Source organism: Ornithodoros turicata, chromosome 1 (assembly GCF_037126465.1).
Source record: "Ornithodoros turicata isolate Travis chromosome 1, ASM3712646v1, whole genome shotgun sequence".
NCBI classification, from domain to species: domain Eukaryota; kingdom Metazoa; phylum Arthropoda; class Arachnida; order Ixodida; family Argasidae; genus Ornithodoros; species Ornithodoros turicata.
The window spans coordinates 83,579,314-83,597,417 of NC_088201.1; the positions used below are offsets into that span (position 1 = coordinate 83,579,314).

Below are 18,104 nucleotides of genomic sequence, written 5' to 3' on the forward strand. Positions count from 1 at the left end.
CGGTAGCTTTCTGTTAAATGCTTCCCACGATTGTTATCGATGGGAAGATACGCGCGCTGCTCCGTGCACCGTGGGAACAATCGTGGGAATGCTTCTGGAATGTCATTCTTCGAGTTTACCAAGTGTTACCGTTTGAAAGCGCTGTTGATATCGAAACTGTGTCGGCCCGGCTGGGAGCCTACTGCGTCCAGTAAAGTCTTCTCTGATCATTTCAGCAAGGACAGTTTTTCTGTGGCCAATATCGCTGAGAGACTTAAAGCAGAGTTTGGACTTTCTCAGCTAGGAAAGAGACGACGACGAGGGCTCAGATCGGACGCTGTTCCGTCCACGTTCTCGGAATCCGACGGCGGTGCCAACGCTGAACCATCGCGCAGCGAAGCGTCGAGAAGGGTAGGTGTTGGTATTTTTTGTGGCTGTAGTTCGTTACCGGGACCACTCGTTTTTAAAAATTTGTGAAAGCGTTTGGAAGGTAAATATTTCATAGAAGTGGAAGGAGGTCATATACTGAATCTAAAAATATAAGAATTATAAAATTTTGTGGACTAGAAGTTTTTTTTATATGCATTTCAACAACCCCATCTGATCCACTTTTAGCGCAGGAGAAACACGGGAATGCTAAGCCTAACAGGCTCGAAACTTGCCATCTTGCAAGAGGTATAGGGTCGTTGAATTGTGCTAAATCACCTCACTTTAGTGAGGTTAGTCTAGATTAGGTCCTACAGATTGGGGGTGGGTCTGCCCCCCCCCCCCCAGGCACGCCCTAGGCGGTGCAGGCGTCGAGACTGTGCATCGGGTTAGGTCAGAAGGTCCTGAGTAAAGATGGCGGATCGCCTTCCAGAGGCGGGCGATAAAATTAAATTTTTATACGTTTCACGCAATATACAAGGGACATTCCTGTTTAATTTCGTTCCTAATTTGCTCCTGCTTCAGGTAAAAACATATGATTTACCTAGTATTTTCTTTCGTTACAAAAACGCAGTGGTCCTGGTAACGAACTACATCCGTTTTTGTTTAGCCCCAATAGAAACAGCATTCTGATATGCCGCCCCCTTTAGGGGACCATAAATCTGGCAGCGCAATGGGACCACGAGAGGGAGAAAGTAAAAACGCACGTAAACGCTGTAATTCGTCGTCTCTTCTTCTCTTATTTCTTTTCATATTACTGCGGCAGAATTTACCTGATACATGCAGTTCTAGGTAGTTCCATAAAGGTGATCATGCTTTTGCAATTACATTCCTCCATCTCTTCCAAAAGATAATTACATCATAGAGAACTTTTTTTTCTTCAGTTCACTAGATATGTAGGACGCAACTCTGCTAACTGCGGGCAGAGTTTTGTGGATGGAATAAATACACTCGTGCACTTACATATTCACGTGAGGGATATAGGGACATAAAGGGTTCTTCGGGAGAGGAGTATGCGAGAGAGAAGACCAAAATCGCATGTCGGCAGCGGAATTATTTTTATTGGTGTTCTCGAAAACCACCTCATTTTGAAAGGTGAAATTTTGCGCACAACATGTAAGCTTACGTAGCAGTCGGACAAAATTTATTTGAAAAGGTCACCAGGTTGTCCCGGACTGTCACTTTAAAGAAGGTCGCAGCAGCTGTCCAGTGCTGGCAATGAGAGACGGCTATAAACAGTGTTATTCTGTACTACGAATGCGCATGTAGCAAAGCATAATAATCGTCATAGTTTTTCATTTCTCGCTGCACCTAATGATATCTCACATAGGACTCCAGACGCATTTCTTCCTAATGCAGACACTGCACTGTTAAAACAAGTTACCAGCTCGCACGGTGTAGTGGTTAGGATGATCGCCTTCCGTGCCGGGACAGGAAGGCGACGCAGGTTCGAATGCCAGCAGTGGCTGTGCTGTCTGAGGTTTCCCTAGGTTTTCCAGCAGATTCTGCAGGCGAATGTCGGCACAGTTCCCCCAGAAGCCGGCCCAGGACGTATACTAACCCGTCTGTTCCCAACTCTTTCCTGCTGTTCTTTTCCCATCTGTCCACGCTTGTACGCCTCTCATAGCCGTAGTTGCTGCGCGTCGGTAATACGGATTTTTTTTTAAAGCTAGAGCTTCACCACATAACAGGCTCCGAGCCAATCCCCATTCCGAATGATATCGCTCTGCGACTGATTTGTTGAAAAGAAGATGAGGCGTCTATCTTGGATACATCATGCATGTCCAAGATAGGCGCCTCTTCGGTCTTCGCCCAAGGCCCTTACACTACCATTTTCTGACCAGAAAGATCATACGTTTTCATTAATTAGTGATCTACTCCTTGCATTGTCAGCACTGTACGAGTGACCAACAACACGACAACTAATATACTGTTGAGCATAAAAGGATTATGCAAGCGAGCTGGTGTAAATTTGACGTGGGCAACATATTCCTGAGTTTGGGGTGACAAACAGGAGGACGAACAAAAAAAGTAACAACACAGAACAAGACTTGTTACAACGGCGTGTTTGTGTCTGTCCCTCCGTGTTCCCTAGTCTCGGGGTTTTACATCATGCAAGACTTGTTTGCTCGACCTTTTGTCCTGACCCCAAACTCAGGGATATGTTGCCCACGTCAAGTAATATACTCTCAATCGCGTAACGCGATATACAGGGAACCTTTATTTTGATATCAAAAGCACTAGTATCTAACATTATGTAAGGAAACAGTAGGGCAGTAGGGTCAGGATAGCTTCATCCAATCAGTGGAGGAGGAGCAGTCGCAAAGAAATACACAGAGCGGAAAGCAGATGAAACAAATGCATTCATACAAATATATTCAAATACAAACAAATACATGCACTTGCAGCAATGCACAAGCTCTGAACTAATAGGGCACGCACTCGCAATGTCCGAACGGTGAACAGTGACAACAAAATTTTGCTTCAAGCATTTGGCTCCTCGATTATCATATTTCGGTGTGCTTTTCATGCTTTGCGACATATTCTTTCCTCTCTTAAACTTAATTATCACGCGTAACGCCGCGTAGACGTGAATGAGCTGCTACCGGCAGAATGGCGTAAATGCAGGCTAGCTGGTGGATAAATTCCATGATAGGCAAGCCTGAGCGATGGGCAAGACACGTAAACAAACACAAACACGAAGGCTAAAAAATTTTGAGCCTTCGTGTTTGTGTTTCTTTACGTGTCTTGCCCATCGCTCAGGCTTGCCTATCATGGAGTTACTACCGCTGTCTAGCAGCAAATCCTTGAATCACCCTTGGTGATGCTTGCTGCTTCGTACGAACAGAACACGCGGTTTCCACAGCATTCCAGTGTTAAGTAGGCGTCAAAATCTCAAATTCGTAGCATACAGTCTTAGGAAACCCTTTATTCCAGCTCCCGATAACCGCTTAGAATGCGTTTGAGTACAAATAACCGTAGCGGGACTGTTGGCTCCGTCCAAATACCCTCCCTTCCGTGTAAGAAGAAAAGGAACCATGCTACAATCACACCTTTCGCCTTTATCAACGTGTCTGTCGTCAATCGCCAGCCACTGATAATGATGGGTTGCGCGACAAAAGGCCTTCGATCGGAATAAAACTGTGTCGCTCTTTCCCTTTCACCACGATAAAGGCACAGATAAGAGTTCCGCAAATGCAAATGTCGGCGGGGCATGCTTCCTTCAACGACTGATTGTTGGCTGACAAAATTTTGTAGAAATTTTGTGAAAAAAAAAAAGGGACACCTGATTTTGATTGAAATACTGTGTTAAGGTCGTGAGCTCCCGAATCCAGGAAGAAAAATGCTGCCTTTGCTTGGCAATTTTTCGTGTTTAATTATGCACATTAGCTTAATTAATACGTGACAGGAATGCAAATGACCTCAATATGCGGTAAAAGTCTCTGGGTGTATTTCAAGTAGTTTTTTTCTGTTTTTCTTTTCTTTTTCTTCTTTGAAATGAAACCTACTTTTAGGAATATAGTGGTCATCCTCTCGTGGAACACCCTGTATAGGCGACCCGCAGTCCTACGTCATTGATTACGTAACCCCACCGCGCAAAGCATGCTGGTGGGCACTATCAGCCTCACCAGCCTATCAACCGACGTGTTTTTCCCGTTTCTCGCCAACCAGAGCAAAATATAACACTGAATCGGTCTTCTCGGGACGCCACATCTTTGTAAACAGACAGTCGTCTATTGTCTACGTACGTACATAAACCTTACTGCACTAGCAAGCGCCTCATCGTCGGGAACTTAATGTATACGTCTCAGCGGGGGGGCAAGAACACTGCGTTCCTAGGAAACATGTCCCATTCGTGCATAGAGTTAGTCATTGAAAACACCCACTTTGTTCAAGACATCACTCGTCTCATAAACCATCTCAAAGGCCACAAAGCAGTGGTCACCAAAGTGATATAAACACTTTGTGCACAAAGTGTAATGCGTCCTATACAGGGTGGTCCACCAACCATGATAGAAATTCATAGTTAAAAACGTAGGCCCCGGCGAGACATGCGGTCAAGGGATTTTTTTCTGCCAATAACTTTTCCCACATATTGGTAACATTTTCATTTCATTTCAATTGACGGAAAGTTAATTTCTTGAATTGAACTCCGAAATTTCCCAGGGCAACCTAACGTTTTCTTTGTGGAAATCGGCTCCCCATGGTCATTTTACTCAGTATAGCACATAATGCCACTCGTAATGCAATGGCAATTGCCGAAATAAATTCGTCGAAAATCCGTGGAAATGAGCCTTTGGCTCCGCCTCTTTTTGACGGCTCTAGTTTGACCGCGAAGCTGCGAAGAAAGGAGGTTACATTGTCACGCCACACAAGGGGGGAAAGGGTTACAAGTCTTACCAACGAAAGAATTCCGCTGATAGGTATCAGGGGTCAGGGGTCGGATTCACAAAGAGCTCGTGCGACGGAATCTGTCGTATCTCCGTCGTACGGGAAAGTTACGACGAAGTGTAGATTCACGAAGGGCGCGCGGCGCAAAATCTTCGCACCTTACGGCGGAATCCTGCGAGAGCTCCCGAGCAGCCTTACGAAGAAAGATGGCGGCGTTATTTGGGAGCGGTGGATTTGGAGACGGCAAACAAAGACTCCGTAATACGCGCCCACGCATTGCACTTTGCCGCAGAACGTTCGAGACCATCCCCGAAGTGACATTGAGGCACTTTTTTGCTTGGTGACCTTCAACAAATGCTTCAACTTTGTGCTCCGTAAAATCGGGTCGCAGGGATTTTTCAAGCATCCCCTACACCCCGCTAACACACCCCCAACACCCCTCCAAAATGTCTGCAACAAAGGCAAAAGAAGCCATAAAGGCTGCAAAACTGGGTGCCACACACCGCTTACAAAACACCCTCACCCACCCCCTCCCCGAGACGAACATACTGGGAATATATTTGCTGTGTCATCGAACGCGTTTCGCCTGTGATTGCATGGCATCCATTATGGCTACCGAAAGCCCGAGAGCACGTGCAGTAACAAAACATTTGGGGACGAACAACTTCGTCTTCTTCTAACGGGACGACTCTTATTGGTGCGATTACAAATTTTCGTCATCGTTACCATAGCGAAAACATAGTCTCGCACCCTTTGGCTGTTTCTCTCAGAGGTGCACGTGACAGGAAGCGAGCAACTTCCTGTTCCTCGTTAAAGGGGGTACCCTCTCCACTACGATAGCTTTGTGGATCGCGCTTACGACGCCGTCGTACGCGCGTCGCAGGCTACGACGTCTTAGCGCATCTTAGCGTAACTTACGATCGCGTTTGTGAATCCGACCCATTTGCCCACGTGAGTTTCAGGGTCGCGCTCTTTTTCCTTTATTGATTTTTTGCTTAGTGTGTTTGTTTGCTTTTGAGTGCGCATGAACCCGCTCCTCCTGTACGCGGCAGTTTTCACTATGACCGCAGATAGCAGTTTTTCTGCACCACCTTATGCGTGGTTCACACTACAACTTCTCTCCGTTGCGGTTACGGTGCGGATCCAGTGCGAAGGCGGCTATCGTACGACACGTTGTTCAGACATATGCGTTCTTGATACGTCAAACGCTTGTGGTTGACCAATCACGTCTCCACTCCACCACGTCTCCATTCCACAGGCAGCCATGAACAGACAACTTGATGTGGTCGGCGAAACTTTGAGGGTAATTGAAGCGTATCTGCGTCATACGGAGCACGTAAACTGGCCACTTGTTGTTCAAATGGCAGCAGCAGCGCTTCTGCTGAAAAGAAGGAAAAAACGACGACGACAGTGTGTTCGCCAAATACTACAGGAACGTGCCGTGCACGGGGAGTTCAACCACATAGCTCAAGAAGCGCGCCTACATGACGACAAGACTCATTTCGGATATTTCCGAATGACGAAAGAACGGTAAGCACACAGCTTTAAATGTGGTGGGGATGTTACAGGCCTACCGGACATGCTGTCATGCACCTGGGGCGCATTTTGAGTTAGCACCACTTTGGAATTCCCTTTCACTCAGGTGCATTGATTTTACAGATTTGACCATCTCCTTGCACTTATCGAGGCCCGAATCCAACGCTCTGACACAAGTTTCCGTAGGGCGATCCCTGCTGCTGAGAGGCTCTCACTCACTTTGAGGTAAGGGCTTAATTAGATGATTCACACACGGCTCTGACACAGCACTGAATGTGCACCAGGTACTTGGCTCACGGGTCATCCCAGTATATTTGTTCCCTCAACTACCGAATTGGAAAATCCACCACGAGTGGAATCATCCGAGAGACCTGTGAAGCCCTTTGGCATGCTCTGGAGCCCCTCTACCTTCAGGCATGTAGTCTGCATAAAGGAACGCACGCATCAATATTAGTCCTTTAGATCAACAAGTGTTTTTCTTACAGGCTCCAACTACGCGAACTTGGGAGAGGATTGCAAGAGATTTTGATGAACTGTGGAATTTCCCAAACTGTGTGTGGGCGCTATCGATGGGAAACATGTTTCAATTCAGAACATGCCCAAGACCGGCTCTGAACATTTGAATTACAAGAAATTCTACAGCGTGATCCTCCTCGCAGTGTGCGATGCCCAGCACAAGTTTACAAATGTGCACATTGAGGAATCTGGCCGCCTGAGTGACGGGGAGTATTTCGAAACACCGAGCCTGGCCCAACCCTGAAACCCTACCAACCCTGAAAGCAATTATTATGGCAACGATCTGTGTTCACAACTTCCTTCGAGTGTGCGACAGCAATGAAAGAACAGGACACTGCTTGTATTGCCCTGCTGGGTTTGCAGATATGGAGGATGCATCAGGAAATGTAACAGAAGGACTGTGGAGGAGGCAAGTGACTGATAATGATGCACTTCAAGGTGTTCCGCGTCTAAGCACCAACACGTATGCTGAAAGTGCACGACAGACTAGGGACACATTTGGAGATTATTTCTCTTCAGTGGGGGAGGTACTGTGGCAGTAAGCTAAGGTCTACAGAGGCAGAGAGCCCGAGAAGTGAATGACATTTGGAAGTGTACATAGTGTGCTGTGCTTTTAGTGTTTGGAATGTGTGCTGTATTTTCTGTATAGTCTATAAGAACAGGAGATGGTTAGTGACCTTTTCAGACTGGTAGGATATGGCCCGGTTTCACCAACACTGGTCATCTTTGACCCAAGATCAAGGGTTGCTTAAACTGAAGTGAACACACTCCACGAAAACCAGAAATGTGGTACAGTATCACCCCTGGCAGTGAAGCTCCCCCGTCATCTTCATATAATACATGTGATTTTTTATGAACATTAGTTGGTTATGTGATGAATGTTTCAGTGACAATAACTCCCTTTAGTGAAGCAGAGTTCGTTAAATCCAAGTTAAGGGACTGTTGGTCTCGGTTCAAATGTTGGCATTGGTGAAACCGGGCCTATGCCTGGAAGCTATTACCTCATTTGTAGCAAAGAATTCTGGAAAGACAGAAAACCTTGTTGAATGCAGAACAGAAACAGAACCCGGAAAAGAACCAGTGCTATATTTCTGCTACAACAAAATTTGTAGTAACATGTTTGTTTTGTACGTAGTAACTGTTTTGCAATAATGGTCCAAATGCCATCAGGTATACGCCATCCGTTGTAGACATCTGTATATATCTGTGGAACAAAATATTGTTAAGCAAGTTCTACCTAAGGCATGCATCGCAATGTACCAGTTAAAGCAAGAATCTGTATATAATAGAAACGTTCTTTTATTCCAACAACTTTACTTTGTTTTTATGACAGCTGCACAGCTAGCGGGCAACCAAGAAAACCACACCGTACTTGATGCCCCTGCATGTTCATGACTTCTTTTCATGGTTACTCACTACTTGGTCAGAGCCTGAAGCATCACATACACTTTACATGAACATCTGTGAAGAATAGGAGTTGTGTCCCAATGTAAAATCTCAAATTAACTGTTTATGAGGACAACGAGACCATACACTACTGAGACAGTACTGTAAGTCAAACAACAATTGCTGTATTTTGATTTTTGCAAGTTGCCTTGCTTCAACATTTAGGTTCTTAGTGTTGTTTTCAGGCTCAGTAAAAACATAAGGTCGCAGTCAGACACGTCGATGTGTGGCTGTTGGCATTCATTGGTGGAGATTTTAGTACTTGCTGCAGCTAATACCTCAACAAGGGCATCATCGTCGCTTTACCTTTTTCTCTTGGGTTTTGCAAAAAGTGGCACCTGGTCAGTTCTCTCCGCCGCTTCCAATGACCGGAAAGCTGGTGAGAGAACAAGACTACCCCGTGTCGTGTCCTGCAAATGGAAGAGAAACACAGCAATATTTCCATGTTAACTTCACACAACAAAGGCTTTATCTTCGAAGCTATTATATGTGAGCACCATTTAGCCTCTCTAAAGGAATTAGTAGGTACACTAATCTGAGAAAACAAGAGGCTCGTAAAACAAGAAGCAATTGGCCCTGCGTGACTCATCTATTCACGACAACCCTCATCCTTGATATTGATCACCAAGCATAGTGATGTTCAATCTACAAATTTCCACATGCTTTCTTCGCCCTGAGATAACGTACCATAGGGGAAGCACTGTCTTCTGATGTGTGAGAGCTGGGGGGTAGACTGCCTGAGCTTTCACCTGGCAACAGTTCCTCACCACACCTTTCACTCTGCTGGTCCACTATCGCATGCAGGATCTCTACCGTCAAGAAAAAGCGAAGAGTTGCTACCATAAAGAACCACTTCATAATGATCTGATTCGTTCACATCAGGATCTGGACACAAGCAAATGACAGGGTAAAGCTACTTAAATTGTCTATCTAACCCTGCGGGGACGTTGATATTCCTGCGGCTGGTTCTTTAGGGTTCGATCCTGCAGCTCCTTGAATTTTGCTGGCGGCCGCACCTCTACTCGCACGGCTGAAAATATACATATGTCAACATCCTTCGTTGCCTGGTCAATGAGCAGGGAAACGGCTAACAACTTCCTACACACCAGGCGACAAACCAACAAACATGTATGTCTTTCGTTGGGAACACTCACCGAGGCTTTATTTTATCAATAAAAAAGCCCAGGTATTTTAGCAGGGGCCAACTTGACTCGCACGGCGTTGCCGATCCGCTCGGCAATGAATTCCTTAGTTCACGGGACAGGCGGTCACGTATGTTCCTCCACATACGTTGACAGTCATCGACTAAAAACACAAAGCGAATACTGAGTGCAAAAAACGCTAGATATATGCGCTGCGAAATCACTGTGAGCTACGAGTTTCGGTTACTATGAAGTGCAAGCATTTTAACTTACTTGGCATGCTCAGCGCTCCTGCAATTGAAATCCATGAATTTTCCCGCATTAATGAATCTCTGTACTCGGCAGGGCGTGGGTCGTAGAACAACGGGCATTTCTCGACCTCTGCAATTAGAGCTTCTTGTTTTGCCAACGTGCTTTCACCGGAGGCAGCCATGTTGAAAAACCACGGCGACAGCACAGCACTGATGCGCTTGCGCGGAGCGCCTTCGCTCATTGGTCAGCTGCATCTCCGCAGGTAGCCGTACCGCATGGAGTTCGGTCGAGCTCAACTCATGCGGTGCGTGTGCTTTTCGGAGTGTCGTGCTTCGCTGTCATGACAACAGTGTCGCGCCGCATCCGTAATGCATGAAAATGCAACAGTGTGAACCAAGTATTATTGTCATGAACCTCTGTCTGTCTGTCTGTCTGTCTGTGTGCGTGCGTGCGTGTGTGTGTGTGTGTGTGTGTGTGTGTGTGTGTGAGAGAGAGAGAGAGAGAGAGTTGTACGCACGAACGCCTGATCGGCCTTCTTCTTTTTTCAATTCGTTTGTTTCAACACGCTGCGGATTTCTTCACATTCAACACTATCCCTGTGTACTTTTATTAGGTTGTCATTAGCAAAAAGGGTTAAAAACCGGGCTGTTCGGTTTTCTTGAATCATGATTAAAAACGTTAAAACCGCAGTGCCGGGGAGCTAAAAAGACAGACACAGACACATTGACTGAGTGCAATCAGTGCAATGTGTCTGTGTCTGTCTTTTTAGCTCCCCGGCACTGGGATTTTAACGCTTTTAATCATGATTTATCATTAGCGACACTTTCAATGCAGAACAGGATATGTTTCCCTGAACAATAGAAGACAAATCAACTTAAAAAAGAAAAGAAAGAAAAACACGAAAGTTGAAAGCAAAACGAAAGGCGTGAAAGCATACACCAGGTATGGCTAAAAGTGTTCGAAGTGTTCGCCATCGGCTGCAATGCACAGGTGGGCTCTCCGAATTGTGTCTTTCGCGGCCCTTTTTATTTCGGATCTGGAGAGCGACGAGCAGTGATTTTCCCCTGCAGGTCAGCCTGCGATCGTGGCTCGCTTTTGTATACTTTGTCTTTGATGCGACCCCAGAGGCGTTAAGGCTTCATCGGCGTTAAGACAGGAGTCCTGGCGGGCCATGACACTGGACCAAATCGGCCAACCCACTTCTCCCGGAACATCTGACGGAGCAGCTATACTGCACGCCGCGCGCTGTGAGATGGAGCCCCATCGTGCTGGAACCATACGCGGGTCCGTTCAGCAAGAGGCAGGTCATCAACAAAGCTGAACACGGGATCTAAAATTTCGTTACAGTAGCGGTTGCCATTTAAGGATCCCGTGAAAAAGATTGGCCCAATAACGGCTCCGTTATAAATCCCGGCCCATACATTGAATCCCCACTCGTACTGATGCTTGCAGTCCCGTAGCCAGTGTGGGTTTGTTTGGCTCCAATAGTGCGCGTTGTGGAGATTTGTAGCAGCCCGCATCGCCATCGTTAAGCCGCGGCCTGCACGCTGCACGTTTTTCCACTTTCGTTTTTGGTGGCAACCGCCACTGGAATAAACCCTCAGTTCTTTCCCGCAAATTGTGGTGTGAACACCTCGTTTACTTCGCTCCACAATTTCTGGTGACCCGGGCGTGATTTGAACATGCAGCCTTCAACACGCGGCCTTGCCGACAAGGTCATGGAGGTCGCTTCCCCTGCAGCAAGCATAAGCGCCGTCGGCCATAACCACCCTACTTCCTTTCCGCTCTCTTGGACCGACGCTGCTTCTGACGCCTTCACGTCCATCAAGTCGCTGCTGTCGTCGGTAACCCTTCTGGCCCATCCCACGCCCGATGCAGCCACCGCACTTATGGTCGACGCCTCCGCAACAGCTGTCGGCGCCGTGCTGCAGCAGCACGTCGGAACAGGCTGGCGACCTCTTGCTTTCTTCTCAAAGGCCCTGAAGCCCGCGGAGACGCGGTATAGCACTTTCGGCAGGGAGCTCTTAGCCGCTTACCTCGCAGTCAAGCACTTCCGGTACTTCCTGGAAGGCCGGGATTTCACCATTCTAACTGATCATAAGCCGTTGACATACGCCCTGCGATCGGCCAGCAGCCGCTATTCTCCTCGTGAGACGCGCCACCTCGCTTTTCTAGCCGAATTTACCTCTCGCACTGAGCACGTCTCCGGATCGGAAAATGGTCCAGCAGACGCCCTGAGTCGCGTAGCCACCGTCCAGACGCTATCGTCAGAAGCTCTAGCCCGCGCCCAGCACAATGACCCCGAGCTTGAGGCCCTGCGTAGCTCGCCAACATCTCTGCGTCTTGACGACTTTCCCGTTCCCGGCACAGACCTTCTACTCTCCTGTGACACCAGCACCACTCCACCTCGTCCTTCCGTGCCACCCGACCTCCGCCGCGCAGTTTTCGACTCACTACATGGCCTATCGCACCCAGGAGCGCGCCCAACACAGCGACTGATTGCTACCCGCTTTGTATGGCCGAAGATGCGCGCAGATATCCGATCTTGGGTAGCCGCCTGTTCCGCGTGTCAAAGGTCAAAGATCACGGGGCACACGTCTGCACCACTGGGACGTTTCCTGCCCCCGGACTCCTGCTTCGAACATGTCCACATTGATATAGTCGGACCCCTCCCCATCTCTGCTGGACATCGATACCTCCTAACTGCCGTCGATCGTTTTACCAGATGGCCAGAAGCGGCCCCCATGTCCGACGCCACCGCCGCCACTGTCGCCTCGACCTTCCTTTCGACCTGGGTTGCCCGTTTCGGAGCCCCAGCTGTCGTCACCACGGACCGTGGCGCCCAGTTCGAAGCGAGGCTTTTTGCCGCTTTCCTCCAACTCCTGGGCACGCGACGGATTTGCACCACATCCTACCATCCGGCCTCTAACGGTATGGTAGAACGCCTGCATCGCCAGTTAAAGGGTGCCATCATGGCCCACGAGGACACCGCCCACTGGTCATCTGTCTTGCCCGTCGTCCTCCTCGGCATCCGCGCATCCGTCAAGGCCGACCTCGGCTGCAGCGCGGCCGAACTGGTGTACGGCACTACCCTCAGGCTCCCGGCTGACTTCTTTGACGTAACAGAGGTCTCCACTCCCCCCGGAACTTACGTCGACACGCTTCGTCACGCTTTCGCAAACGTCCGTCCTGCCTCACCTCGTGTTCCCTCGCCCAGATCCTCCTTTGTCCCCCAGCAGCTGTCTTCTGCCTCGCATGTCTTCATGCGCCGTGACAGGATCCGCCGCCCGCTTGAGCAACCTTACACCGGCCCTCACCCCGTTCTCCGGCGTTCGGACAAGTTTTTTACCATCTCGGTTGATGGCAAAACAGAAACCGTGAGCCTGGACAGACTCAAGCCAGCCTTTGTGGAGCCACCCGAGCCCCCAGTAGCCCTCCCGCCTCCCTTCCCCACTTCCCCACTCAGCCTTCTCTGAGCACCACCAGACATGTCACTTGGGCTGACCGCTCCTCTCGGAGTCTGGGGGGGGGGAGGCAGTGTAGCAGCCCGCATCGCCATCGTTAAGCCGCGGCCTGCACGCTGCACGTTTTTCCACTTTCGTTTTTGGTGGCAACCGCCACTGGAATAAACCCTCAGTTCTTTCCCGCAAATTGTGGTGTGAACACCTCGTTTACTTCGCTCCACAGATTCACTTGAGCGCTATGGCAGAACAGTCCAAATGACGCTGTTCACAAAGTTTCTGCTTTCCTCGGTCTGACATAGGGTCTAGTTACAGATTTCCAGCCTTTTCTCGTTGTCACCCGGCTGGAAATGTTGATGAAGGCTCACGTGGTACGGGTGGAGTTTGTGCTTGTGTAGTATCCTCAGCACACTTGACTTTGATGTCAGTACTCGCTTTGCCAGGGTGCGCAGACTTACGTGGGGATCATCTACTTCTTTCAGGACCTTGTCTGTTTGTCTCGACCCACTGGCAGTGATTGGGTGTGGCCGGCTCTGGGTACTGGAATGGAAGCTTCCTGTTGTGGACAGTCTCAAAAATGCACGCCTTCCTGCAAACACTTCACTGTATTTGAGGACTGCTCTATCATAGTCCATACCTGCGGCCCCTAGAGCAATGATCATCCTTGTTTTTTCTTGTTTGGAATACACGGTGCTTGCCATCGCTGCCGTTTAGTTGTTCACTGCAGTCACTGAGACCGGAGTGCAAAACGCTCCAAAAAACTATTTCCTTCCCTACCTGTCAACACCTCGGGTGATCTCATATTTCATAAGATAGCTCACAGCTATAATCAGAGGCGGTTAGGGCCAGTACTGTTCTCTATCCGTAAGTATTATGAATAAACTTTGGATTGCATTGTTTTGTTATTATAACTGTCATTCAAAATCACCCGATCTATTTTTCATCGCGGACGATATGTATTCGGGTGCCTGAGACCTGCCGGCTTTGACCACGCTTATTTGTGAAGGCAGGGTGAGGATTTTGTGTTCGCGCGACAGGGAAGGGGGAGCCGTTCACATCTCTTGCAAGGGAATCCAGCAGGTACTGTATGCGACACTGTTGTCTGAAATCTGCGAGCGCGTGTCAGGCTGGTGTAGGGAACCGAGGTCATCAGTTAGTACCGCCTTCGCCTCACTTCCGTGACTAGTAGGGCACCCTAGTGGTGACTACGCTGTGACAACGCCACCAAACAGGAGAGATGGTCTGATAATGTCCTCCTGAATAGAGCGCACGAGGAAAAGCTTGCAGACGACGCGACATTATCAGACCATCTCTCCCGTCTGGTGGCGTTGTCACAGCGTAGTCACCGCTAGGGTGCCCTACTAGTCACGGAAGTGAGGCGAATGCGGTACTAGCTGATGACCTCGGTTCGCTACACCAGCCTGACACACGCTCGCAGAATTCAGACAACCGTGTCGCATACAGCACATCTTTCTGCCAGACGCCTTGTAACGGACTGGGTCTGTGAGGGTCGGGAAGTGTACCTGTTGTTTGAGGATCGAAAATTTTGAGTACCGTTTGAGCGTAACGCAGCTCGCATCTATTGCGGTACTAATTCGTTAACCGACATCTAATGTATACAGGGTGTCCCAGAAAACGTGTCATTGAATTATAATAAAAAAACTACGCCACCTAGAATCATGCGGTCAACGGCATTTGTTCTTATTAGGTTTTTGCCCCCTTGTAAAGTTAATGTCATGTACCCCAAGTTTAATTATGCAAATATTTTCGAACTGAACTCAGAAATTTGCCAAGCGAAGGTCACTTTTTTACCCCACCAATATGAAGAGCGTGCCGAATTCACTCCAATTCATGATAATTGACAGTGATATTCACGAGCTATCCCATCGGAAAAAATAGCCGAATATCATGCTTTTCGGAGCACCGGACCATAACGCGCGATGTCTTTTTGAGCGCAATCGCTCGCAGTGCGACGAAAGGAGGTTCCGAAGCCAGCCCAAAGAGTGATAGTAGAAAAAGTAACAGTTCCTAAAATTGGGAGAGGGAAAGCATTATCCCAGCGAAAGTCGGACGTGATAAGCCTTGCCTGCGTTATCTCTTTTTGCGATGCCGGGGTGGGCTGGGTTTCCAACCTCCTTTCGTCGGACTGACAAAGATTGCGCTGAAAAATTCATCGTGCGCTATTCTGTGCGACCTCCGTAGAGCATGATGTTGGGCTATTTTTTCCGATGGGATAGCTCCTGAATATCCGTGTCAATTATCATTAATTTGAGTAAATTAGACACGCTCTTCACATTGGTGGGGTAAAAAAGTGACATTTACTAGGCAAATTTCCGAGTTCAGATCGCAAAAATTTACATAATTAAACTTACGTTACACGACATTCACATGAGGAGGTGGCAAAAACCCAGTAAGAACAAATGCCGTTGACCGCATGACTCTAGGTGGTGTAGTTTTTTTATTATAATTCAATGACACGTTTTCTGGGACACCCTGTATAATGGATGTCATCCAAAATCACGCAACCAGATTCATCACTAAAACTGTTCACGTTACGCAAGTATCTCTCTGCTAACAAAGAAAGAAAGCACATATACAATCTAAGTGTACGTAGGAAAATCACCTTCTCTCTTTCGTAATGTATATCACACTCCTGCTTTCCTATCCTCCTACGTCCGCCTCATCAAACCTCATCGGGTCTCGATCATGAATTCATTTTTCTTCCTTCTCCCATTCTCCGCCGAACGGGACAGTTTCCCATCTAATATACCAGCCATAAGACCAGATTTCTTAATTCCATATGAAACATCATTACTTAAGATTTCGTACTTCTGTGTGTTTCATTTTTTTCTGTTTCTGTTTATATATGCTCCCTTTGTATATGCTTGTTTTATGGCTCACTAGCTATTTTGTCAAAAGATGACTGTACTCTTCGGCGCACTGCCAAACGCGTATGAAATGCGGTAGCATTAGTATCATTGCAGTAGATGAAGGACGACGACTCCATTTCGTATGCGAAAAAAGCACACTTGTGGGAGTTTCAGCAGATCGGCTGCACGCTAAGTGAACGATACGATAAAGGGAGCTGTCAAATGAAAGATCAACAGCGACTTCAAAGGACTCAGGTGATTGACTGATCGTGTTTTCAAAAGCGTTATTGTCTGCTAAAACTCGCTATTTACTCATAAGGCCTTGAACCTGTACATATGTGTGTCACCGACTCACCGTACACGATCACTCGGGCGATTGGTGGTCTTCAATTCTGGCGATGCAGAAAATGGGTTTGTGAATAGTAGGAGATGTAGTCCTTGCAGCGCACACTATAGCACTGACCGTGAACACACAGTCTATCGTTGCGCCGTTGCGTGTGGTCGGCACATTTGCATCACCCACGATGTGTAAATTGAACGTCTCCTGTGCCGCTCGGCGCATACGCTGGGTTTCTGCGCGGTCAGATGTTTACGTTCAATTACGGCCAGTGTGCGTATGGCGGTTCGGCTAGGCAGTACGAGTAGGTGGGTACCGAATAGTTATACGGAAGTATTTCGAGGTTTAGTATAGTTCGGTATTTTTGCAGTGTCTCGCGTATTCCGGCCTTCAGCAACAACGGTAGTGCGCTTTGCCGCACGTTGTTTCCTGGCATTCTCGGTGGCACGTCACTTACGTTCAGTATCTTTAGCGAACGCGTCCGCATCTCCCGCAGCAGCGGCGGCAAACCTGCGAGGTCAATAATTGCCCGAATGCTCCACAGTACGTCGTTCACACTCAAACTCCGTGATGTCGGACGACATTGACATTACATGACACGCACTGTGCAGACCCTAGAGACCTCCAGCAGGTCGCAAGCACTGTACGAAAACGGTACAATACAGAAACAATGAAAGAGGTTTGTGCTTGTCTGTTTGTACGTTCCTGCCTTAGAGTATAATCACTTTCCAACTAAAGGAAGCTCCACCACAGATCCACAACATATGATGTCAGCGACTTCAAACGAACCAGGTTTTTGGCTTATCTTGTTTTAGGAATCGCTGTCGTAAAGATCTCCCAATGTACTAAATCCCCGGCCGCCGAAACGTCCCTTATCAGCCGAGACGCCCAATAAAAAAAACAGACAAGGGGGAGATAAAATCTTCCCCTAGTTTGTGAAGTCTCGTAAAATCTACGTAAACAACAGAAGTTAGCCGAGGCAGGCAAAACAAATATGGACGACACAAACACGTAAGTGCCTCGAACGGCAAGAAATTAACGAATTAAGCAACTCAAGGAAAATATGCTCACGCTAGGAATGGAACCTGGGTCTTCTGATTTTCTGTCATATGCTACCGCTACAGCACGACAACAGACTTTGCTTGAGCTAGAGTGCTTCAAGTACACGGGAGACAGACAATCAATCACGCTATTCCCATTCTCTCTTACAAACCCGCCTCGTGTCTGACTGACTGACTGACTGAGCGAGCGACTGAGAAATATGTAAGAGAGGATGGGAATAACGTGATTGGTTGTTCGCCCCCCTTGTACTTGAGGCACGCTAGCTCACATAAAGTCTGCTGTCGTGGTTCAACGGTAGCATATGTGACCGGAAATCACAAGACCCAGGTTCGATTCCAGGCGCGAGCACCTTTGCCTTGAGTTACTTATCTCCTAAAATCTCGCCATCGCCAGAGTGAAAGGGCGCTGTACATTGACGCTACGCTTCACCGAGGCCAAAAAGTGCGTTAATCAAACGCTATCGCATTTAAACATTTTCCATTGTGGCAAGGAAGCAGGAACCGAGGAACTGTTTACTGAAATCCTAGAATTGGAAGAAGCGAGAGATATATAGCGAACGAGCGGGGTATGATGATAAGATGATAACCGCGAAAGAACGTGTTCCGTTTCACATCTTCCCCTCGCTGTGGAAAGGCGCCAGCCTGGCGACACATGACTGCGGAGCGGCTAGGGGTGGGTGAAGGGT

General features: G+C 48.0%; 1 long non-coding RNA gene across 1 annotated transcript in view; it reads left to right on the top strand.

Moving 5' to 3' along the window:
* The first annotated feature begins 316 nt into the window (after positions 1-316).
* LOC135401676 (uncharacterized) overlaps positions 317-18,104 on the top strand; it is a 42,427-nt gene continuing 24,639 nt past the window's right edge. The window contains exon 1 of the long non-coding RNA XR_010424881.1: positions 317-390. This is a non-coding gene — a long non-coding RNA (uncharacterized LOC135401676). The remainder of the gene's footprint in view (positions 391-18,104) is intronic.